Source organism: Melozone crissalis, unplaced genomic scaffold, assembly GCF_028551555.1.
Source record: "Melozone crissalis strain CALT ecotype California unplaced genomic scaffold, PUWL_Pcris_2 ptg000027l_1, whole genome shotgun sequence".
In the NCBI taxonomy this organism is placed as follows: Eukaryota; Metazoa; Chordata; class Aves; order Passeriformes; family Passerellidae; genus Melozone; species Melozone crissalis.
This window is the reverse complement of record NW_026535805.1, coordinates 19926432-19951484: the sequence shown is the minus strand read 5'-3', so window position 1 is coordinate 19951484 and position 25053 is coordinate 19926432. Positions and strand designations below refer to the sequence as shown.

Sequence of the window (25053 nt, the reverse complement as noted above, 5' to 3'; positions counted from 1 at the left end):
GGTTATAAGGAACTTTCACATTCAGCCCACGTTCAAGTGTTTAAATTTGTCTTTTGCTGTGGTTTAAAGTTTCAGCTTTATGTTCTCAATGTAGCACGGTGCTTCAATGCCTTTACATGCAATAGCACTGTAAAAAAATAGCAATTAAAACCCCAGGTTTTATATTCTCCTTGAAAAGAATAAACCATACCATACTTATACACATCTAATTCAAAAAGCCACAACTACAATGCCCTTCAAGCTTTGTGTGCTATTCCTGAATTAACCAACTATCTCTGATTTATTTTAGAGGCTTCAAAGTGCTGCATTTTGTGGTGTTCCAGATGAGCACATCTAAGGGGATTCTTTTTCTCTCAAAATTTGTATTCAAATACTGGTGATTAGCATAGGCTTGAATCATATATAAATCAAGACACAAGAGAAGACACTATTAATGTACATTTCCAATGGATGAAAACACAGACAATATTGTATTCAGCTTGTATACATGAAGTCAGTGCTGCTGAAAGGCATTGCTTTTGTCACTAGATGAGTCTCAATCTTATAGATTCCATTGACATCACGCAATATGAGTCCTTTGCTAGACTCAGAGGCTTCCTTCAGCATGTCCACTTTTGGAAATTGTGACTTTCACATCTGTTCTGTTTGATTTGGGATCATTGCATTCCTTGTATTAAATAAACCTAAATATATTTCCAAACTTTTCAGCTTTTACAGAATCTACACTGCTCTTGGTTTGGGGGACTTAAAAAACCCCAAAAAACATCAACCCTGTATTGTCTCCCAGGAATTCCTCATAACTCCATGGTGGAAATGCTATTACAAGAAGTTTCAGTAGTGTAAACCTATAAATAACTTCTGATTGACTGGAATGTACGTAAGCCTACATTCTTTTGGCAAATATGGGTGCAATGACACAATAAATATATGCAGGCTGATAAATTCAATTGAATGAGCAGATTACAGCTGCTTCTTCTTTCTGTTAGCATATTTTATAGTACATATGAAAAGAAAGTGGCTGGAAACTTGTAGTGGAAGCTGTTTCAATTTTCAAGATTGATTCAAAAAATCTCAGCTTTTTGAGGATTTGATAAGATACTTCAGAATAAAAGTACAAAAGAGGAAAGGGAGATATCTCCTGGAAAGTTAAAATGATAATTTTATTCTGTTTTGGTTTTAAAATAATGCTTGGCTATGAAAAGAATTTGCACTTAAGATTCTTGTTACTTTCTCCACAAAGCAGAGAGAATCTGTTATCGTTCTTTTCCTCTTGAATTGAAGCAGAGCACAGTAGTTAGGAACAGTGAGCATGCTGTTCCTGCAGTTTGGGCTGGCAGTCCTGTGGGCTTCCAAAGTGCAGTGTTTGCAGTATGGCCACTCCTAATGTCATGAATGTGCTATGCAAGTCAGTTTGTTTTACAAACGCACAGCATCTATCTCAGTCCTGTGGTTATAAAGAGTAGGTGCAGATTTTGCATGTGCCTGCCCGACCTTCTTTTCTGCTCCACTTTCCAAGGAGATAGAAAACAATTCCAGTTGGAGTGGCTTCAAATATGTACTAAGACTTATTTCTTATTGTATAGAGACCACTCTGTGTTAAGGCTAGGCAAAAGTGTGTCTCTCACAGCAAGTGAGCTGTATTAGCCCTGCTTTCTTCGATGCATTGCAGTCCACAGTGGGCAAAGTCTGCTGAAAAGGCTAACAAAAGTTCAGGTTAGAATATTACCCCAAACCCTCTGTCTTTCCTCTCCAATCCCACAGGGCTGTACCAGTGATTACCAATAGGTATTCTCTCTACTGATGCTACAGTTGAGAGTTGACTAATTTCTCTCATTTTATAGAGAAATTAGTCAAAATAAAGTTGACATAAACAAACTATTAAAAACACTTGTCTGTACCACTATACTACAGATCTGTCAGCAAAGCCACTTCTTTTTTTAGTTCTCTTTTTTCCCCCCAGTCTTGGAAAACTGTGCCTGACCTTTTCATGGCAACACAGCAAGTTTCTTTTGTGCTCAGAAGCACAGAAGCTCTTTGGGCCATAAGCACCAAAGCACTCTGTAAGCCAACATTTGTTACACTAAATCTTTTAGTGAGATGAAAGTGAATACCTGTGTAAAACCTGCACAAAGCCTCGTGCAGCCTTCACTTACTCTACATGCTAATCCTTTGACTACCTAAGATACAAATGACCAGCCTGATTAAATTGAGCTTTCTTTTTTCATGGTGTGTGGGCTGACATTTAACATATTACTTTTTCCATTAAGTAGTCTTATTCTAAAACCATATTTAGCAGTCATGGCTATTTGCATAGCATTATTTTAATATGTGATGCTTAGATTAGATTTATGATGCAATATTTCTATGAAATTAAACAGATTACTGGGTTTTTTATTTTTACTGCAGACATCATCTAAATATTACATTTGTCATTTTACAGTTGGCACTTACCTGGAACTTCACAAAAATTTCATGCCCTAATGCTTTATGGGAGATGCATGGAGGTTAATTTAATGATAAGAAAACGTCACTGTAAAAATATCGCATCTCCCTAGTTTTTCTAATTACTCAAGCACAAAAGATATCTGTAAAGATTGGTGTGTGGGAGTCTTGTGTAGGCCACCTACAGGCCTACCAGGAAGCTTGAAAACTTTAGTAGCCATTCAGAAAATTGGTGCATTCCTCTTTCCAGAAAAGAAAAACAAGCAAATAACAACAAAAACAACAACAACGAGACCAAAACAAACAAAAAAACCCACAATAACAAAGCAAAAAAAAAAAAAACAACAATAAACCAAACAACAAACGAACAGAAAACTCAAAATAAACAAACGAACAAAAACTCCCACAAAAAGGTCTGATTGGAGCAGTCACATTTGCAGTCCTTCTTTTGGAGCTGTAACAATGTTAACATTGACAGTGTTAGTTCTATAGTGGAAAGAAAAATGTGTATCTGTGAATGGAAGGCTAGATTCTGAGAACTGATATGCACCAAGCTATACACAATTCCACACTTTTCCAACCTGTCTTACTCTTTGTGACTCCTGGTAAAAAAAGACAGGAACCTTTGCTTTGGTATCTGTCATAATTCAGAATTCAACCAGAGTAAGAGTCTGGATTGAGGTGTGACAAATAGACTTTGGGGCTCCCTATTCAGGCACAGGTGCTATGATGGGCCCATTTCTGGTGTGGGGACTCATCACTACTTGGCCATTCTTCTTCTTGTGTCCTTGCTAGTTAATTCTGAGTTTTCAGTGTATCATCCAGCACAAGCACCAAAGGAGTTTATCATTGCCCCTCTATACTTTGCAAGCGTTCACATCATTATGTCAGATCTTTTCAGACATGAGGAGTATCCAGATCTAACTCCTACAGCTGAGATGAGATTTAGTTTCTATCACTTAGGGCACATCTTGTGTGTACTGTCCCATTGCTGTCCCTGCCCTCTGTGCTCCAGAAGAGCCTTCTGACATCACAGGTTTTGTTAACTGTGTCTGCCACAGAACTGCTCTTCTATTATTTATCAAATTAAGGATCTTGCTCACTTCTATTTCTTTTCATCTTAAACCTAACAAAGAAATGGACATTTACGGATTTTTTTCCCCCTGGAACCATGAAAGGCTCATAATTTGGGTGGTTTGTCAGCATTGACTGTGTGGTACATCACAGTTTGGCACAAGAGTCTTCTGAGTGTCTTTTAGAGACTTTATTAAGACTGATAAATACCAGATCATACATGGTGTTAGTGGTCTTCCTACCAGATGATAGTACAGTGTTTTGGAATTTGATACTTTCATATTTCCTAGGAAGAGAAAGAGCTGTAACACAGTAATTTGCTTTGAGTTCTTAGTTCCTATCTCCATTTAAGCTATTTTGATAAGGTATTTTCTTTTTGAGTAATATAAACTTATTTTACAATGATATAGAATAAAAAGCAGTTTACCTTTTATCTCTTTTTTTTTTTTAATGTATCATTGTAAAACTCCATTTCACAGTGCATAACCTTTCACCACTGCTCATTTGAAGTCACATTTTTTTCCTGGAATTAATTACTTGCATCCTCCCTCAGTAACAGAGAAAGGAAAGAGCACTGCTCACTGCATCTGATCAAGGCTGACTGAAAGAAAAAGGGACAAGTAGCACCTCTGAAATTATGTAGTCCTTACTGCTGCTGAGTCAGCTTCTCCCCTCTGATGGTTACACTACTGGGGTAATATGGCAAAGACATTACAAAAATCAATTTGTTCTTTAAAGGTAAACTGCGAAATAAACAGCCACAGAAGTGTATGCGAAAGAGTGTGATCTCATTTACAGGCTGGGAAGATATTAAAAATGTGATTGAATTCTTGAGAATGGGTAACTTAGGTATTTGTCTCTCCAAAATTACATGTGTTCTGGGAGGATACAAATGTTTTTGATATATATTCTAGCTTACACATGACAAACACTATGTGTTAAAATGCTTCTATTGAATACTGTGCATAAAAAAGTTACCACTGTAATGTGTGACTCCTTGGTCAAACTAACAAACCTGAAACAACCATTTATTGTTGGGTTCCTGCTAATGAATGTCTAAGTACAAAAATAGCTTAATTTCCCTGCATTTGGCTGACAGAAGTAGCATTTACAGAAAATTATACGTATTCAGTACATGTGCTTCTTTCTGCATAAATAATGGAAAATGCCTCAATTCTGACATCTAAATTGCCACCACTGGGCACTGATGTTAATGCTGCCTTGAGAAGACTAGGCCAGAGAAAATAAGCTCTTGGAACAATTTTTCCCAGTGTTTCCACAGAACCAGGAAATCTTTCTTCATTAGTTATATTAAGTCAGCACTCTAAATTGTAAGCCTAATGTTTTTTCCTAATGAACCAGTGTTTTTTGAGCGGGAGGGAAAATCTTAAATACCAATGAGTTATTTTGTATTGTTTAGGCCAACCCTATCCATGCCAGGATTCCAGAGAGAAATCAGGGATATTTTGATCTTCTCCCTGTCCTATGCACAGGGAAATGTACTCTTATGCAATAATTTCTCCTATGGAAGTGATCTGATGGTAACAGGGATGCTGAATATGAGCTGCTGGGACTGCCTCTCACACAAGGAGTTTGTGTCATCCACTCCTCCTTATTGTTCTCACACTGCTTGCAGTGACTTGGTGCACAGCATCAGCATTAAATAAATTTAGTGCTGAGCTGGCTCAAAATTTGGAATTACTGATGGAACTTCCCTAAAGATGGTCACAGGGCATCTGCAGGTCTTATTCTGCCGTTGCTCATCAAGTGTCTTCATTGCTTTTAATAACGTGGATATCAGGAAAAAAAAAACAAAACAAAACAAAATTACAAACAGGATAATTCTAAATTTTAAAATTCTCTTTTCTTTGATGATATGTTAAATTTTCCCAAATCCAGGTACACCCTTGGGAAGGCTGCTCCAACAGATATTCTTGGATCCTGTTTAAGATACCATGGCACTTACAGAAATAAGAAAGCTCCACTCTGAGTGGCTGAAAATTATTATTTTGCAACAATTTTTATTCTCTCTTTTCCACTTCTCTCTTTGGCTCTTAATCTCATTTCATTCTGAATCTCTTAAAAGACAGCCTCACTCTTGCACCTGTTTCACACAGTCACAATGCCATTAGGGATGGCTTCCAATTTGCTCAGCTCCATCTGAAGAGAACAGTTGGGAGGATTCAGAAGACTTGACATGGTTTTATTCAGGCTTTTATCTACCTCTTTTATTTATTTTTAAATATCCATTAAGAAAAATTTCATTACATTGGACATAAATTGTAATATACAGTAAATGAAAACACATACTTGATTTATGAAAAAAACCTCATCCATTTCAAAAGGCAGGGTTCATGCAAAATAAACTTGGCTGAGGAAACAGTTTTTTGCCTCTATATTGAAAAAATGAGGCAAGTTCTTTTATTTTAATAGGATAAGAAAGTATATTTCAACTCAATTCCATTAGAAGCTCTGAGATATCTATGCATGATTTACAATATTTATTGCAGTATGTGTTTTCAGTGAGGTTACACATTATAAAGTGTCTTAAAAGCTAGAAAAAAATACCATTGGAAAGAAGGAAAATGACTTCAGTATTATGTACTGCTTCAAGTCATGCTGTGAAATAAAACTGCCTTTTAATGTGAAGCCTAGAGAGACTTTCTCCAGCCTGGGTGATAACAGTCATAAATGAAAGGGAAAACAGTTACCAAATTTACTTTCAGATAAGATTTTACATGAGTTTCTGAGTCAAATGTCTAATAAACCCTTTTGCCAGGGAGGATAGATTTATGCCTAGTAATGCAGATGGTGTTCAGTGCATGTTGTCCTTGCGGTTGCTGTGATATCAGGAAGCACAGACTCACAGAACGGTCGAGGTTGGAAGGGAGCTCTGAAAGTCATCTGGTCCAACCCTCTCTGCTTGAGCAGGGCCACTTGGAGCCACTTGCCCAGGACCATGTCCTTCTGAATATCTCCAAAGACAGAGACTCCACAGGCGCTCTGTTCAACCTGTGCCAGCGCTCAGTGACCCTCACAGTCCCACAGTTACTCCTTAGGCTCAGGCTGCACCTCCTGTGTCTCAGTTTGTGCCCATTTCCTCTGCTCCTGTCACTGGACACCTCTGAAGAGAGACTGTCTTTGTCTTCTTTGTATTCTCCCTTCAGATATTTATGCAAGGAGGGAGATCATCACTAATGTCTGTTTCAGTACTTCATGGGAGGCCTGGAACTAGTAAGAAATACCATGCTCAGAGTATCACTTGTTTCGTCAAAAATATTAGTTGCTTTTGAATTTTTTTTTCTTGCAATATAGCACATTCTCCAAATGTATAAATGTAGATCAGATGTGGACTTTAAACTCTTTCACTCTTACAGGTCTTGTGCTATTTGTATCAATGTTATGTCTTTTTGTTTACATGTAAACCTTTTGAGGAAAAAAAAAAAAAGGAGTAGCAACAAATGTGATAAGTAAGCCTTATTCAGCTTTAGTTTGGGGGGTGGTTTGGGGCCCCCTCTCCTTGGGAGCAGAAATGTAATGAGAGAGGCAATGCTCTTTCCCTCTGCTTGCATATTGCACCCACAAACATGTATTGTTCTCCAGGGAAGTGAAAAGTTTCATATTAATTTTTGGCAGCACTGCTGTCATTGTCTTACCTACATGCAAAGATGGCCTTCTCTCTATACAGCAACTCCTCCTCTCACAAAGAAGGGCCCTCTTTCTAAAGTTTCTTAGCCTTTTACGTTGAAAGGAGATACAATGAATATTCATCAGCATTCTAGATATTAGAGCCATAGCTGCATATGTTGGTAAATCCTTCTTGATCCCTCCTGGATCCCCTTTTCTACTCAATAAGACCGAAATGTGCTGTGAATGTGTTGCTGAAATGTATTACAATACAAGCAAATCATGGGATGTGATAGTGGGCCTTTTTTTTTTCTTTTTTTTTTTTTTTAATATGGCAGCTGCCACTGAGATTCAGATGTCCCTGTGCATAACTCTCCTAATTTGCTTTCTTTATTAAAGAACAGTCAGACTTCTGTCTACCCAGTATTATTCCTCGGATGGCTGTGGGTACAAAGAGATCATGCTCACACTACATTACTTCAACATTTTTGATAATGATGAATATTAAACAAATCTAAAGCGTCAGTAATTTTCATCCTAGTTTTTAAGATGATGAAATATCTAAAGTACCAGCTGGCTCAGGAGGAAAAAATAAGTATATTTACTTAAGGTATTGTAGTAGCAGAAGTAGCAAATGTCAAACTATTTTCTTACAAGTGTACCTTCATCTCCATTAAGAAGCTGGTGTATTTTCTCAATAATAATAACAATAATGATCATTATAATAATAGCAATTATGATGATGATTATTATTGAAATTATTAATATTTTTAGTGGTTAATTTAAAACATAGTAAAGGGACTGTTTACCTCTAAAAGAACTATAAACAGGTATTTTTTCTAAGTCAGTGTGGAAGAAATCATTCCAAATCTTTGCATTTGGAATGTCACAGCTTGTGCTGTTTTTCCTAGTTTTGGACTGAATTATTCAACAAGAAGAGTTTGGGATAGTTAAACATTATGTAAGTAAAACTGAGACATTTCTAACTAAAAAAATCAGCTGATTTTAAGTTACATTAATTAGACTTGTTTAGATAGGTTTGTAATCTAAAGGTATTAAGGTCAAATTCATTAAACCTTGCCTCAGAGCTGCATTACTATAAAGCATCTATCAACAGGATGGAGCCACAACCAGGGTAGTTATATTGATTTGACTTTCTTAGCAGAGGTATGTGGTGTTCTATTGAGGGGTTTCCCCTTCTTCTTGGGTGTGATGACCAGTTAACAGTCCACAAATCAATTTTTAGTATTTATTTAAGTTTTTCTGCTACAAGCAACTGGATAGAACAAACATCCTTGGTCCCCTGTAGTGATTGCATATATTTAAAACTTGCTACATGATGCAGAAAAAAGAGTTTAGTGGTATATCTTGAATGTAGAAGGGTTTATTTTTGCTTTGGGGTAGTTTTCAAATATCATAAATGCCTGTGTTAAGAATTTGATTATCTTAAGAGTCCAGTTCCTTTTTTTTTAAATAAATATACAAATATACATATAACATTGAACCATGAACATTTTCTAGGCTTTCTTTGCACACTGTCATAAAAGATGAGTGAAGAGAGAATCAGTAGCACATTTACTTAGGTTTGACCTGCATGTGCACATCAGCTTTTTATGTTCTGATGATAGTGGAAGCACTTCACATTTGTTTCAGATATTTATGTACATCCCCAAGTTCTTGATTTTATTGGCTTTAAAAAAAAAAAGAATTCAGGTTTTAATAATTAAAATCAGTATGTTCTACATGTTCTTATTTCCATAAGTGCAGTCAAAAAAGTCAGTTTAGTTGGCAGAAGTTACCTTTTTCAGAGTAAGTCACTGTATTTTAGCTGATGTCTCAGGTTCCTATTGAGACCACCAAGAGATGTTTTTGCTGGCTTTCTTCTGCTTAGCTCTGCACATATCTTGCCAGATGAAAACACTGCTGCCTCCTCCTGACTTAGGAGTGTTGCAGAGGAATGTCTGTAACTTTGAAAAAATGACCAGAGATTATATTATTTGTCTGTTAACAATATAGATGGTAGGGTCTATTCTCAAAACATTAAAAACATATTTCCCTAAAGTGTGTTTGTTCTCGCTCACGTTGCAGATTGTCTCTCTTCTCCTACTCTCCTTCCTGTGTGTCTGAGAGGATGTACTGTCTATTCTGCACTGTCCTCATCTGAGCAACCTGTACTGGATGTTCATACTATGTGTGCATATTTTGACTTGCTTGATTTGAAAAGCTCAGTTGCAGATGAAGAAAATGAATTACCTTGAAGTTAGATTTTCCATTCCAGTCAGGTCTAATTGCTTTTTGTGTTTTGAACTGACAAACTTGGGCAAATAGGCAGGAATGTGTTTAACCCAAGGTTTTCCTGGTGTTTTAGGGGATGCTTAAGAGTGGGAGAGTAATTTTCTTTTAATATACAATCTCTTCTGAATCGGTAGTTATATGTGCTTTAGTTCAGGTCCAAAACTTCCAAGCTTCTTCTATATGTGGTTAGAAATAATTTTATACAATTTTTTCGAAGAACAAATCACTGAAATGAAAGGCTTTCTGATTATTTGCATGAGTCTTGAGCCTCATGGACCTTTCTGTTGAAGTCAAGTCACCAGTTTGAGTCTCTGCCTAAAGGAAGTGTGACAGTACTTTTGATGAGAAGAAAAATGGATTTAAAATAGTGCAGTCAGGTGCCATCAAAATAAACAGCTTCTATATGCATCTCCTGTCTTATAGGATATAAATTAATTCAGTCATTTGTAAGGTGATAAATTAAGGGTTGTTTTCATTCTGGAGTAATAGAAAAGGACACTGTGGTTTTGTACAGTACTAAAAATTCTTTAAATATTCTTAAAAGGTAAAACAAAAGCCACAATACCAATTTATGGAACCAAGGGTGCTTTCACTATGCAACAGTTATGTTTTCTTTCACTTTTTTTTGCTTGCATTTTAGGTAGTGTGTTTGTTATGTGGTGTTATTCCCTGTGGGGTTTTTTGGCATAAGACCATGTCATAATATACCATCAGTTCTTGATAGTGATGTACAGATTTATTTACTGAGGATGGACTTTAAAAATAAACTAATTTTGCCTCACTCTTTGGCTTGGAACAGTGTCCAAGACTTTTTTTTTTTTTTCCTCTTAATTTCTCTAAAGGTCTTGATGCCATGACAAGACCTGTATTTATGATTAATATATATTTATGTATTTATGTATTCTGTATTTATGATTAATATATATTTATAATTATTCAGTTGATGTCATCATGTGTTAGACCTGATTTCCTCCTATCCATGTGGCCAGCCCAACTGAGGGGAATGCAGGATGGGGCAGTTCAGATTCCAGGCTGAACTGGGATCAGGAACAAGAGCCAGCAGGTTCCCTCGTTGGTTCTCTGTCCCCTTCTGTGTCAGTGATGCTTTTTTTTTGCTGGTTTAAGAAGCTGTTTCCTGAAATTCAGGCCTGGTGATGAGGGCTAAGATTGCTGACTTTAGTATTTTGGCAAAACAATAATTTAAAGAGGAAAATGGAATTCATAGGCTTTATCTACTTCAACTAGAATGAAGCTGCTAGATTAAGGTTCTTGTAACTCTACAAATTCTGTCATTTTATTTAAAATGTTAGTACTCTGCTGGAAAAAGTTTTCTTCAGTTTGACTCTTATGTTTCTCTTCTGCTTTGACTTCTTTCTAGCATATTTCAATTTATATGTTCTGTTGAATATAAAAAGAATTGGTACTTTGTCGTTTTCTTATTTGAGCTTTAACTTTGTGTGGTGAGCAAAGTCTTCCTGTATACTTCAGGGAGGTGACATGGGTACATGCAATACATTTGGACCTGTATCCTCTGATAAAATAATTAGGAGGCCTGATGTTTTTTGTCTGTCTTAGATGACAAGGGGAGAAAGAAGGTAGGAGACTGAAAATAGTTTACTTTTTGCCAGTACAGATACTCATTTTGTGCTGGCTGCATATGTTGGGCATGCATGGACAGTAGCATGTCACAAGAAAATTAAGCAAAATTTGGTATGGCTCCTGTTATATTCTGATAAAATCATGATTATTACTTCCTCATGCAAAATTTGTTGAATGCCAGCTCGTCCATAACTATAATAAAACCAACTAATGCATAAATGAATTCTGGCAACTTTCAATAAAATTTTAAAACTTGATATGACAGGCAGGAATGCTAAGAGGCAACCAAGTGTGTAAACACTAAATGAAGGATTATCCTTATTTGTGAAAAATCCATTCCAGCGAGAAATTGAATCGGGGACTTCTCTCAAAAAAGGGCTACTGTGGCTAGTGAGCCAAATCAGTGCCTGACTTTACTCCCTTTTCAGTAATAGGGTTATGTGAGGCCCATTAACAATACACAAGTAAGAATAAATGTAACTGAATACTTTCCCTCCTCTTTAAAGATTCCTCTCTCAATAGTCTGATTAAAACTGAATATGATCAAGCATATTAGGAGTGATGCACTTTATTTATTAGAGCATATTCCGTGAGCAGCCACTCCTCTCATCAGGAATTTTTTGTCTTGCAGCGAGGATTTTCTGTGTATGGAGCATGTATAAAATAACTAAATGCATAAAATGGTGGATCCTGTATTTTTTTTTTTTTATTCTTTTAACTGAAGAAAGAAGATTTCACCTGAAACAGCTGGTCCAGAATCTGATCTATGCCAGTATTTTAAGTGACATTGAGGTTAACGATAAAGAAAAGATCAAAAACCTTCATGCCATTAGTACTGACTTTTAATGAGTCTCAACAATGTGTAGCTAGTAGTTTCAAAAAGTAGACCTGTAAGGAGTTAGGCTGCAACAATCTTGGCACTAGTTTACAGTAAATTGATGCATCCCACTTAGAAAACAATTTGCATTAGACATACCTGTCTGTATGTGCTTTAATTATACATAAATGTTCTCCAATTATACATAAATCCAAAAGCTGCTGGTAAAATCCAAGGCAGTAGATTAACTTCTGGGAAAGGCTCTTTCTAATGAGCAAACTCTAAGCTTCTTGTATTGTTAGGAATTTAAGAATTTAAACTGTCTCAGTGTAGAAATCCTGTGTCTTAGGCAAAAATTGGACAAGTTTTGTAGCAACTGGTACAGGATGCACCAAAAAAATTTTAAAAAAGAAAAGAAAAAGAAAAGAGAGAGATAGAGAAGGAGAAAAACATATGGATCTGCTCCTTTTCAAATGCAGATTGTTGAGGCTGTAAGTCTACCACTTAGTCACTGTGTTCTCCATTTGACCATATGGTTGCAAAATCTAGTGGGATGATGTGAAAACCCTAGTTAGCCTCCTGAAAACAAAATATAGTAGAATAAAGTGGGAAAAGGAAAGGACTAATTTTATTAATTCTTGCTGTTATGCAATATTTAATATGATTAATTGTCAATAGCTCTGATATGTTGTGGAATCTATATCTGTTTCTTGGTATTTGACTCAGTTAATATCTTTGTTCTTGAAATATATGCGGTGAAATCTCTAAGTATGTCTTTATATTTAAGATGAAATGACAAGGCTTTTTCTACTTACTTCATACAGAGCTAAAACTCAGCAGAATGTAACAAACCTATTAACAAGGAATCTCATATTTATAAAAAAATTGGGAGACCAATTTTTTTTTAATAAAAAAATAGGTGAAATAAGAAGTTATTTTGTGATTCATCACAACCTTTTATCACCTCAACTATACAGCTAAAATTTTGATGAATTTACTGGCAGGAGGTCTCCATTTGAAATGAAGAAGGACATGACTGTCTGTAGCTACTCCTTGGCTGTCCTCCTGCTCTCACTTGGCAAACAAGACTCAAGAGAGGAGGAGTAATGCAGACACAGATGAGGACTTTTGAGGAAGGACAGGGGAACATAGTTTTGTGTGTGTGTAAAATACCTTTCAAATGGGAAACACAAGGGAAGAGGCTTCTCCGTTTGTCACACCAGAGGCAGCACATCTACATCAGAATATCATTCCAGTTTGGGAATAAGTGGAGAGAGTCATTGGTCTCTTTTGGAGAAATAGCAACTGATAGGTAAATTGAATTTTAAGCAGCACTTTCTTGGCTTCAAATATGTTGTTTTACAATTTTAGTCTAGTTTCAGTATAGTGTAAAATCGAGTAAACAACAAGATCCATGCAGTGTAACTTTTCAGGAAGCGTCGCTGGCTGAGGCTCTCCTCAGGCACCAATCTGTGTGTGGATGCCTGACTGACCCTGATATGCAGAGACTCACAACTTTTAACAGGGGTGTTGTATAAGAAACAAGAATACACTTCTATATTTTAACAGTATGTTATGCCTACTCATGGTTTGAAAATCACGCTGCTATTGTAGACAGGGTCTTTTTATGTCATCAATATACTGTATTTCTTCATGATTAATTAATTTATCCTGAAAAATATTAGAGTAATACATTTGTTTTAGTGTTTAGTAACCAAGCACAGTTATATATGGACTTTGAAAGTTCATAAAAAGCAGATGCTTTATTCTCTCACTTACAGCTGTTTTACATTGAAGCGAAACTTTTGCACCTACAATATGTGACTTGAGTGAAGTTAAGCTTAATCCTCACCCATAAAAGTGAAAGGAAAATTAAGTCTCTGTGAAAAATTAATCTTCAAAAGTTTTACGCTCCCTTTCATCACCTTTGGAAATTTTATGGCTGAAGTAAACTTTTCCTGCCTTTGTGTTGTGGTAGAAACTTTCCATCATGATTTCCTATCTTTGTAATAGGGTTTAGAAAATAATAGTATTTGCTGCAGCAGTTAGTCAGCACCATATCAAAGACACAAGCTACAGACTACTACTTCTGGAACTGCTGTAAGATAAAATCTTATGTGGACTGGCTAAATAAAAAATCCCATTTGTTAAATTGACCTGTTTGATACACAAGTGTTTTCAGTGCAGATGCCAGTAGGAAGAATGGAATTGAAAATTCCTCTTGTGAGAAAAGTAATTAACTTGTCATTAACTATGCTAAGAGATTTACAAAGATGGTAATTTAGTTTCCCAGATTTAGATTCCTGTCACCACCTGTCTGCACTTGAATTTGGGGATTCATTTCAATTTTCTAGCTTGTTGTTTGTCAGTGAGATGGGCGTCATGAATTTTAGAACAGAGCAGAACTTCATCCCATTTTGGTGGTTACCAGTGGAGTTTCCTAAACCCTGTGACACACCAACCTTGGAGCTGAAGGGTCAGCTGTTCAACACTTCCTTAAGATGCTGTAAATCCCAGTGTAAAGTACATCTGTCATTGGTATTGTAATTGTTTTCATTCTTCTCCCCTGGGCCCAGGCCTAAGCATATCACTATCAGAACATGTGGTTTCCTTCAACAGATAAAATACCATAATGCCAAAGTTTCTCCTGTTCTTTCTGCATTACCACTTCTACTCTTCAACACACCAGGAACTTTTGTTTCTCCTGTTCATGATTTAGAGACTTAAGGGGAAAAAATATGTATGTATCCGAGAAGATTCTTCTTCTCTCTTTGTGAGATAAGAGGGTAATTCTTTATCGGCATTTTACATAGTCTTTTATTTGCACAGTATTTTTCTTTCTAAAGTAAAATGTTTTACACTCTGGGTGTGGATATAAAAGTACTCATATGGAGGGAAAGACATAAATTGAAATATTGAAATGCATTGTGGGATGAGGGAGAGAAATCTTAACCACACTCCATACACTTCTTCAATGCAGACTGTAGTAGATTGACTGTAGACCTGCAAATAAATTGAAGTGGGTTTTAAACTTGCTAAGTTGGACCTCACAGACAGAAGATCAGGAACTCAGTACTGGCCAGCTGACACCACTTCTCTGGTATGTTTGTAGGCCCTGATGAACTCCAGTTTGCCCTGTCTGGACTTCTACCAGTACCTAACATAGCCCTTTAGCTCTTACTGCTACAGTTCTATTGCAGAAATAAAGCCTTTTTTTTATGAGAAGCAGAGTAGGAATTTCAGCATCCCATTACACAGGATGAGCAGACAGTTCTTTCCTGTTTAAAGTCTCAATTAGAAGTTGATCAATTAATTCAACTCACTTTATTGAATTCAGTTGCATTATCTCAGAGAGATGGAGACCAAGGAGACTTACAGACTTACAGGAAGTAGAGTTATAGGTTATAACTCTGTCCTTCACCTTAGACTCTTCACCTACCTCTTTAGCAGAAAAGCATGGATTGAGTCCTTGCTTCCTCAGTATTAAAACGTGTTTTGCTCCCTATTTTGCTCACCAAAAAATTTTACTGACGTTTGTTTATTTGATGTCTTTATATAGTGACCAGGTGTAAAAGCAAAGGGACAGCAGAGAATACGAAATTGCAGGAAGTAAGGGGATAGCTGTTGATAGGCCTAAATAAAAGTGAAATGCCTTCACTTCTCCTTTACTCCTTCCATTCCCTTCTTTCCCCATTGGTGACTTCTGAGATCTCATTTGTTTGTTACCAATTTTTGCTATCTCAGCTGTCTGCATTTTATTTACAGGCAAAGTAAACCATCTTCATTCATTTGCACTGATTTTACTTTTGCTCAGAATATAACTTGGCTAACCTTATATGTTCACACAGGCATATACAATTTATGCACATGTTGTAATGCTCGTCCTAAACAGTGACAGATATGTGGTAACTATTAAAGAAGTTAAAGTTTTGGAGAAAATATGCAAATATTGTTATTTCATAACAAACTGGTAGTCAAGACAGAAGCTTGTTTTCAGAACCCAGGCTTTTGTTAAGAAGCATCTCTTTCAAAGCCAGATTTCCAAAAACTAAGGCTCTCTAGTCTAGTCAGAAAATTTCAACTGTAACGCATTATACAAAACCATGCACAGGAGAGTAGCAAGAGAGATTTGGGTTATGTTTTTTTTGTTAAAATTCTATCTCCTACTTTCATTTGTCTCAGGTTTTAATGTGTAGTTGTAATCAGGAAAGAAAGGAGAAAAACTTCAGTGCATTGAGTACTGAAGGAAAAAACAGAAGCAAATGCTTCTCAAGTGAGCTTACTGCTTTTTAATTAGTGCCTATGGGAAGATACTTTGCTGTATCAGTGCCATTTATACTAGTACTATCTTGCAACAGTGATGTGCAAAATGTTTCCCACTTCTCCCACCATCTTGTATAGCCCCAGAGCAGACATACATAAATAAGTAATGGAAAAGGTAGGAATCAGTCATGCCTGTTTTGCTGATGCCTGATCAAGGGGGAAAAAAGGAGGGAAGGTACAGAGGAAGATGAAGAGTATGCACTTCATAAATTCACTGTAACAGCTGGTCTATGAAATGCTGGGATTTGCTATTCCACACAGCACAGGATGAAGGCAAAACTTGGAAGACTATATTCCTCTGAGTAATGAGGTAGGCAGCCATGCAGTTAAATCATTTGCTTTCTCTGGGACACTGCTGGGTTCTTTGCTTTTGCATTTAACTGCTCTCAGGTACCAGAGTGTCATTCTCACCTTCGTTGTTATTATAATTTTCCCCCTTGTACTCCCCAGTAAATGAGAAGTTTTACAGTGGAGCAGCTGCTGGTAAAGACATTGACCTAAAATAAAGAAGTCAATATCTTACAGTTGGTTGAAGTCACTTCAAACTTCTTGGTACAAGAAAACAGAAGCAGTTGCAGGTTGACAGCTGTTTGCTCAGGAGCTATTTTGGAAAGTCTCACAGGTTTGTGCATGGCTACTGCTAACTCAGTTTCTGCTAATTCAGTTCACCCAACTGAATTTCCTAAGATAATCTTAACTCTTGTATGAAAAACAGATTAAAGAATTGAGAAAGTAGGATATTCTCTCTGAATTTGTCTTATACAAATAAAAGTATAGATACATAAATTGATAAATGCTTTAAGGTTTTTATAGAATTAAACATTGAGGGTTTCCTAATGGAGAATGAAGTTACTAGTAAAAAAAGAGTTTGGTCTTTTATGTTGGTGAGTTTGGACAAAAGTCATAGTATAACACTGATTTTACTTCAAAATAAGTCAGCTGATTGCTTACAAAAGTATTTTTCAGTTTCTTGTTGCTGAAATAAGACAACTTGCAAAGTGTGAAAAAACCCTGCCTTGTATCTTAGGCATGTAAAGTAGCTGTAGCATGTCAAGTGAAGTGTGTAGTCTTGATTTATGTCTTTTAGTTTAAACTGCAGTCACATTTTTTGAAGCTATTGTTTCTAACTTGTTATATTGTAACATATGATAGATTCTAGCAATGTCTTTTTATTCCTAACCACGGCAATTAAATTCAGTTCTTGAAAACCAGGAATCCAAAATAACTTGTGCTCCTTTGTCATTGTCATGACACAGCATTGATCTCATTTCTTTAATGGAGGTTTTCAAGTGAAGGCACTACATGGACCCAAAAGAACAGGGGAGAAAATGCTGACCATCACCATGGTTTTCCTGGTTTTCCTGACAAGTATGTTTGCTCCATGTCTTCAGTGTAGAGTGCAGAATGCACAAAATGGCATAGTCCTCTCAGAGTGCTTGTAATTAAATTTTATTTAGCCACAAAGCCATACTCTGATAATTTGTCTAAATATATGCTAGGAGAGGTCTGTTCATATATTAAAAATCTATGAGGACTGAAGCTGGTATATTTTTATATATCCTTTCTAATGGAAGTATTCCTCACAGTATAGGTTTTGACCAACCATCACTGTATTCAACCTTTTGAGTTAGTTTAATCTCCTCAAGTGAAGATTGTCATTTTTTTAAATGCACAATTCTTAAGGATTTTCCAAGGTACACATTTTAGCCACTGCATTATAATAACAGAGTGATACTAGAGGAATGTAAGGAAGTTTTTAAATCTCCAAATCAAGAGTAAGGTACATTAATCAAGTACTTCAGGGAAATAGTCTTAGATTTTGACGTATTATGCCATACATTTAAAAACAATGATTTTTAATCCCCCTCTCTTTTAATTATGAATAAAATATTAAAAGTGGAAAAGAAAAAAGAAGTGTTTATGACTGAAAAGACTTCTTTAATTGCAGAGAAATATTTAGGTTTTACATCTGCAGGCAGAGAGTTAATAAAATCTTGGCATTTGAGCTGAGATACAAAGGCTCAGGAAAAGAGCTTGTTTTTTATATCACCTCTGAAAATGCTATTTTGTAAATGAAACTCTCAAGGATCAATAACTATGGCATCATTAATAGTTATGGCCTGGTATTGAAAGAGGTAAAGTGATAGTGTTCATATAAGTTGTGTGTTGCAAGAACTATTAATTACTTATATCCTTCCGCTGCTTTTGTGTGACCCTGTAAGTTCTGTAAATGCTGCTTTCATCTTTTATGAAAACTGCTTGAGAGAAATATATGAGTTCTCGACAATAAATTTTGATGAATGTCATCAAGTCCTAAAGGTTTTTAAACAATGACAGAATTTGTCACACAGCACACAAAGGTTACTTTGTTATTAATAACTCTGTTTATTAATATAGATCTGCTTAACTTGGGGGAAGGATCTTCAGAAAATGTAGGCAATGTTGTGGAGTAGATAGCCTTTATTATAGAAGAGGGATGTTATGTTTTCCAGTGGTACATTTTTGCTTCTTTCTGATCACTTAGGAAAGTGCCTGACAACTTGTAGCTTCCTGTAAAGCTGTGGTGTTTGAATTCTAACTATTGCACTTTGAATGTATTTTGTTCTTTCATCTTTTGCTGTATCTGAGGTACTATCCCAATGGGTCCCTGTGCAATGCCCTGGTGAGCTGTAGAATCCACAGATATCAAACTTTCAGATTTCCAGCTCAGGACAGCTACCAGAGAATCTCATCCCTTAATTTACAATCCTGACATTCTCTGTTGTGCAATGAAATCTGTTGTGTAATACTGAAACCACGCTGTATCTCATATTCAAGTTGTTGAGTGTTCCTTTTTCCAGTAATGTCTTTAAAATAAAGAAACAAACAAGCAGCCTGTCCCAAATAATAACTCCAGTGAAAATGGTGGTGTTGGAACAGTCTCTCTCAGGGATCCAGGTTCATCCTTCTGTAAAGACATTCTGCAGGAGCTCAGAGGAAAGCAAATTTAGCCCCAAACAAATTACAGTTGCCTAGGGCCGTGTCTGGTTGGGCTGTATCTCGAAGGATTGCCCACAATCTGTTCATTGCCACAAGGGCATGTTCCTTGTTCATTGTCCATCAGGACTATCTTTTTTGCAAAGGGCCTTTTTAGCTGGTCAGCCCCCCGGGTGCAGTGGAAGGATGTTGAGAACTTTGAACATTAATACCTGGTAAAAGATGCATGAAACTGTAGAACTTACCTAAGAATTGTCACAAAGATATATACAGAGTCTTCAAGGTATCTCATCTCAGATATAGCAGAATGTATGTAATATGAGCAAAAAATATTGCTAATATTGCCTGAAAACTGCAGAAATACAACTGATCTAGACTAGATGCCTATTATCATTTTAATGCTTTTTTTTAAAGACTTTAGCTGAAAACATTTTATTTTTAAATAGATATTCAGGGTCACCAGAGAGACTGGGCAAAATTGTTAATGCTAAACTGAATAATTTCTCTTTTATACCACTGATACTCGGAATCATTTGCAATATGGTGCTGCAGCAAGTGGGGTTCTCCACTTCCTCCCAGGTAATGTACACCATAAAACCCTAAATCAGCCATTAGAATTCTTTTTCCTGTGACACCTGCTAGGTGTCACATATAGTGGGTAATTCACTGCTTAATATCTGGCATTGCTTTTCAAAGATATGAGAGAAAAAAATTATCTGTCTGCAATCATTGACTTTCAAGAACATGTACAGTTTTCTGAGGTCTAATACATAGCTGCTCCAGCAGGCAGCATGGCAAATAAATATATTCCTTCTCAGCTTAAGTTGCCTAGAACATTCTTCCAGTTCAGAAACAGAGGCAGCAAAAAGCTCTATGTCAAAAGATTCATTGTGGAGGCATTTCCAAGTGGAGAAGCCACTCCTACAGCACCATTCCAGGATTGCTGAACAGATTCTTATTTTATTATTTAGAATTAAGTACACATGAATTAAGTAAATTATTGCCATCTGAAAGTGCTGTCTTCATCTTGTCAGCATACGAGAGCATTTCTTATGGCTGTTCTAGGCAGAATATAACTTAGTTTAAACTTCCTTGTGGAAAACTTGTCATTAGAAGATGTGGTTGGAGGCATCTTCTCTTAGCAGCTTCAGAAAGGTTGCATAAACTCATCTCTCATGGCAAACCTCCCATTTTCTGCCAATTCCCCGCAAGCATCTACCATATCTTCACTACCAGGTTTATAACCAGAGGGCTGAATGCCACTAGTAACATAAACAAGTAAACAACTGAAGAAAGTGTGGCTGAGTGATACAAAAGTCTTTTCTATTTATCCCATGCACTTCGGGTACATGCACTTTGGGATCTAAAGAGGACTGTGAAATGAACCTTACTCTCCCCATAGGTTGGTCAGTGTAAAATCAGAATATGAATGCATACGCCCTCAAAAATATGCTTAGAAAAACATTTGTGGAAGTCTTACAAATGTGAATTTAGACATGCTGTCAGCATGACTCTTCTTGAGCAATATGTGATTGCATGCTCACAGAGATCCTTTGACTGATGTTTTCCTTTGTGTATGCACATTCCCATTCACTTGTGCATGTTGTCTGCTCATTTTCTACACAATTTGCTTTGGAAATATTTGAGTGTGTGTCTGTGTTAATAGTTAGAAAGATGCATTTTCTGGTTAGTAAGATTAGTAAGATGTGCAGCTCACTGTGGGTGACAGCAATATGTAGAAGTGATGTTGTTTAGTAGTACTCTCATTCAAAGAGGGTTGTGTGGTGACAGCCTGTTGGACTAAATGTGTTGTTTGGAAGTGTCACAGTGTTTTACTGAGCTGCTTAGATTTCACAATGTGCTGTGTCCATTTTCTGGGTTGCTGTCTGGCTTAAAACCGCTAGAATTTTTCATACCCTATTTGTGTAGTCAACTGAATCATGATTTCAGGATTTTATCAGTCTTCAACTGCAGAAGATACCAACTTTGCTGTTTTCCTTCCACCTCACTTCCCTCAGCCTGGAGCTCTGTCATTTAAGTTGTTTCTGTATCTGCTACAGGGGATGAATTTTAAGGCAGTTACTTAGGCTACAGAAAAACAGGGGAATGTAAAGTAAAAAAGTGATAGTCATTAGAAAAATGTTGTAGGGACTTGTGGCAGTTTTAAATATTGAATTTGATTAATGAAAACAAGTGAGCAACATTTACCACAGAAAGGTTTTGGCAAATTCTTGCTTCACATAAAGATAAAAGGAGGCTTTTTAAAACTGGAAAGCACTCTAATAACTTTCATCAGTAAATATACCTTAGCATGAGCTTCTTTGCTTTCATGTCAGTCCATGCATTTCCTCGTTGCCTGTGCCAATTCTGTGACACGTAGATTGTGTTTGGATCTTTGCCTTTTCCTTCCCCTGCTCCTAGCGTGCAATAGGTACAGGTTGTTTTTGCTTTCATTACCCACAGAAAAAAAACCCAGTTTAACATTTGTGCACCCTGGAGATGGGAAATGACAGGTGCAAAGCACTCAGCTCTGGAAATGCAAGTACCTTTGAAAACACAGAGTTGGCACTCTGCTTTTTCTCATTGACTTTTCTCCTACCATAGAGCCATGTTTGGATTCTCTAATAGACAGTCACTAATTAGTGTTTACCTAACAAACTGTTGTGATTCCACCTTTCATAACAACACTGAGGTCTCATGTGTGTGAACATACCCTGCAGACCTTCACTTCATTTATTAAGAATGTTTGAAATAGGCAAATTCAAGGTATAGTTTATCTTGTCACAAGCCAGCTGGGACACAGATGAATATTTCTAGTGCTAGCAATAGATCTGCATCTACTGCACCTGCACATAGTCCTCTACAGAGCCTAGCTGGCTGACCACCTTTTTCTCTGTCAAGAAGCAAGTGGTCTGTTGTACTCCCTTAAATTTCCTAGACACTGAAAACAATCTATTTTGATGACTTTTCGAACTTTAAGTGATATCCTTTATATTCCTTTCTTGCTGTATTAGATTCTTTCTGTAGTGGATTTTAAGGGAACGTTGGCATCATGCAGATATTGCACTGTCCTTCCAGTAGATGCTGAGAAGTTTCTTATTAATCTTATTTTGTTTAGTCACCCCACATCAATTTTAACAATGTCCTATGAGTTGCAAAATTCTGATTGTTTATTCTGAAGGATTCTGCGATTCTGTGTGCTTCTACTTAACAAGATTCTGGAAGCAAATGAAACTTATGTTCTTGGGCTCCACTTTGATCAGCTAAATAGGTACTGATAAGCATAAAAATAGCAACAGGCAGATCAAAATTCATTAAGGGGTAATCTTTATATTGGTTTGAACACAGTAGCTTGGATGGAAGATTTTAGGATTTATGAAACCACAGACATCCCTCCAGCTTTGCTCTTGACAACTTTTGTGCATTTGGCCATTCCTTGTGTGCCCATGCCATGTGTTTCATGAGGGTCCATGCTCCCCAAGGTTTGGATTGGCTCTGAAATCCAAGTTTCAAGTGAGCTAAGGATTCCTTTGTAAGGATAAAAAGACCCTTGATGGAAAACTGGAACTGGTTTAAGCTGTCTGAGTAGGCAGATGCTGTAGTGGAGATAGCTGATTAAACAGAGTTGTAGAGGTAACTATCACATGGCAAAAATTCAGAATTAAATACAATACAAATTTCTTAAAGCAATCCTTCTGGCAATTTCCCTTCTATCTGTTTTTCTGATTCTATTTTAAATGAGTCTAGAAACAAAATGAAACATTTTCTCCTGAGCACAGAAGGAAGCAAAAGAGTGGTCGCCATTTCTATGTCTATTTCTCAGTGTTTACAGTGTTCAGTACTGCAGAAATGGCCCTGTTAAAGATGAATAGATAGGTCTGAGTCAGTTTGTCTTCCAATCAAACTTTCAGCAGAGACGTTATGATTGATTTTTGACAGTACATTCAGCTACTGGCAAAGCAAAACAAAGTTTTTTAGAATTTCAATCTGAAGCAGAGGGTGGACTATAAGGAGGAGGACACCTGCTTGAAGTATTTTCAACAGTACCAGAGAATACATTGACGTTTGTTGGTAAATAAAAACGGTGAGATGGTTCCTTTGGGTTTTTTACTCACACAGAAGATTCTAAATGAAACTTCATAAAGTGAAGAATAAATTTCTTGGTAATATTTCCTACCTTCTAAAAAATTCTTAAAAAAGATATATATGTAACATCACTGGCATTAAGAATGTTATCTTTTTCCTATTATAATAAAAAGGATTTATTGAAATTCTGGTTAATATTAGTTTTTGCAACCAACCAGCCAAGCCTAATTGTTTTAGGTAAAGATTATAAATAAGGAACAAAAATGGTGAATTAAATTTGGGATACAATCTTGATAGATATCCAGGATTTCACAGTTTCCTTTTGAAATGATGGAATAAATTCACCAAAATTAGGTTTTTCCTGGGAGTGCTTGAGCTGACCAAAAGCCCAAAGTAAGCAGGAGCCTGTGGATCTGGAGTGCGGGTCAGCCTGCTGGCTGTATTTTCAGTGTCTCGCCCCTCAGCAGTGAGGAACCGTCTCTGTGTGCAGGGGAAGCACCAAACCCTGCAGAAGCAATATGTTCTAGTGGCACAGTGCTTTCCAAGCAAGCACAGAAAGGGCAGCTGTGAAAGAAAGGAGCAAGCACAAGGACAGACCAGTGCTGTTAGGAAATCCTTCAGTGAGGGATAGCATGGACTTAATCATATGAGTTTCCTTTGTGATGCTAAGCTTTAATGATGGTTTAACTTTTTTCTTCCTTTTGTATTTATAGTAGCAGGAAGTAAAAGATTTCTTTTAGCATAACTGCTGTAATTTTATTTTTGGAAAGCCTCAGAGCAGAACTGCCTAAACAAATAGAAATTTTTTAAAAATTATCTTGGATTTCTTTTGCTATTACCACAGCAATATTTGTTTACTAAAAAATAACCTATTGTAATGTATTTAATAAGACTCCTTCACCTAGTCATTCGGCTTTTCTGCACTACTTATTTATGTCAACATTCTGAACCATTATTTAATAAGGTTAAAATATAATTTAAACAACAGAAATGCTTTAGGACCAAGTCACATAATTTCCATCACTTTTTTCATGAGGCCTTCAGTTCCTTCATGGCTACTTCTACATCGTTTTAATGTGTTCTGGTTTTATGTTAGCCATGCATCAAACTAAAACTTATTTCCTTTACCTAACATGCATTTTGTGTGATTAAAGTAGTCCATTGTTCTACTGCAGTTCCATATACCTGATGGAGCCCAAATGTTGGTCTGGCTGTAAGAGTGGAAATATGGCCAGTGTAGTATGGTAAAACCAAAGCAAGAAACTGCTTTTCTTCCTGAAAAAAATGGGTTTGTAGTTTGTCATACTTATTTCTGCTTGAACTGCTCCCACTTGACAGAAGAGATTTTGGAAGAATCAAACAGAAAAGACAGGTTTTCTCATTTGAATCAACTCCAAGATCCAAACATAAATCACCCTGCTACTTATTTTCAATTAACAAATGAAAAAGAAATAAAAGGTATGTTCAAAGGAAAGAGGAAAATAGATTCTCACAGACTGTTTTCTTTATAATGACATTTAATGGTGGTATTATCAACAGCAGCATATTGAAATGTACTTTTGAGAATTAAGTTCCTGTAGATTTACAGTGATAAGATTAAGGGGTTTTTTACCATTTACCTGATATTTTTTAATACCCTGTATTACAGAGGATGCAGACTCTTCTTTCAGTGCTTGCATCTTGGTATTTTCCAGAGGCAGCCTGAAAGGACCAACCTGTCCCTGTAACCAAGGAGAACCTCCCAAAATTTGCATTATAATCTAAAGTAAACTGCAACAGGGATTTTTTTTAATGAGGCAACTGAGAGGATGGAG

The 25053-nt window shown here is 36.5% G+C and overlaps 1 protein-coding gene across 1 annotated transcript in view; it reads left to right on the top strand.

Annotated features, from left to right (window-relative positions):
• The window catches only part of PRKN (parkin RBR E3 ubiquitin protein ligase), a 675053-nt gene that overhangs the window by 233390 nt on the left and 416610 nt on the right, over window positions 1-25053 (top strand).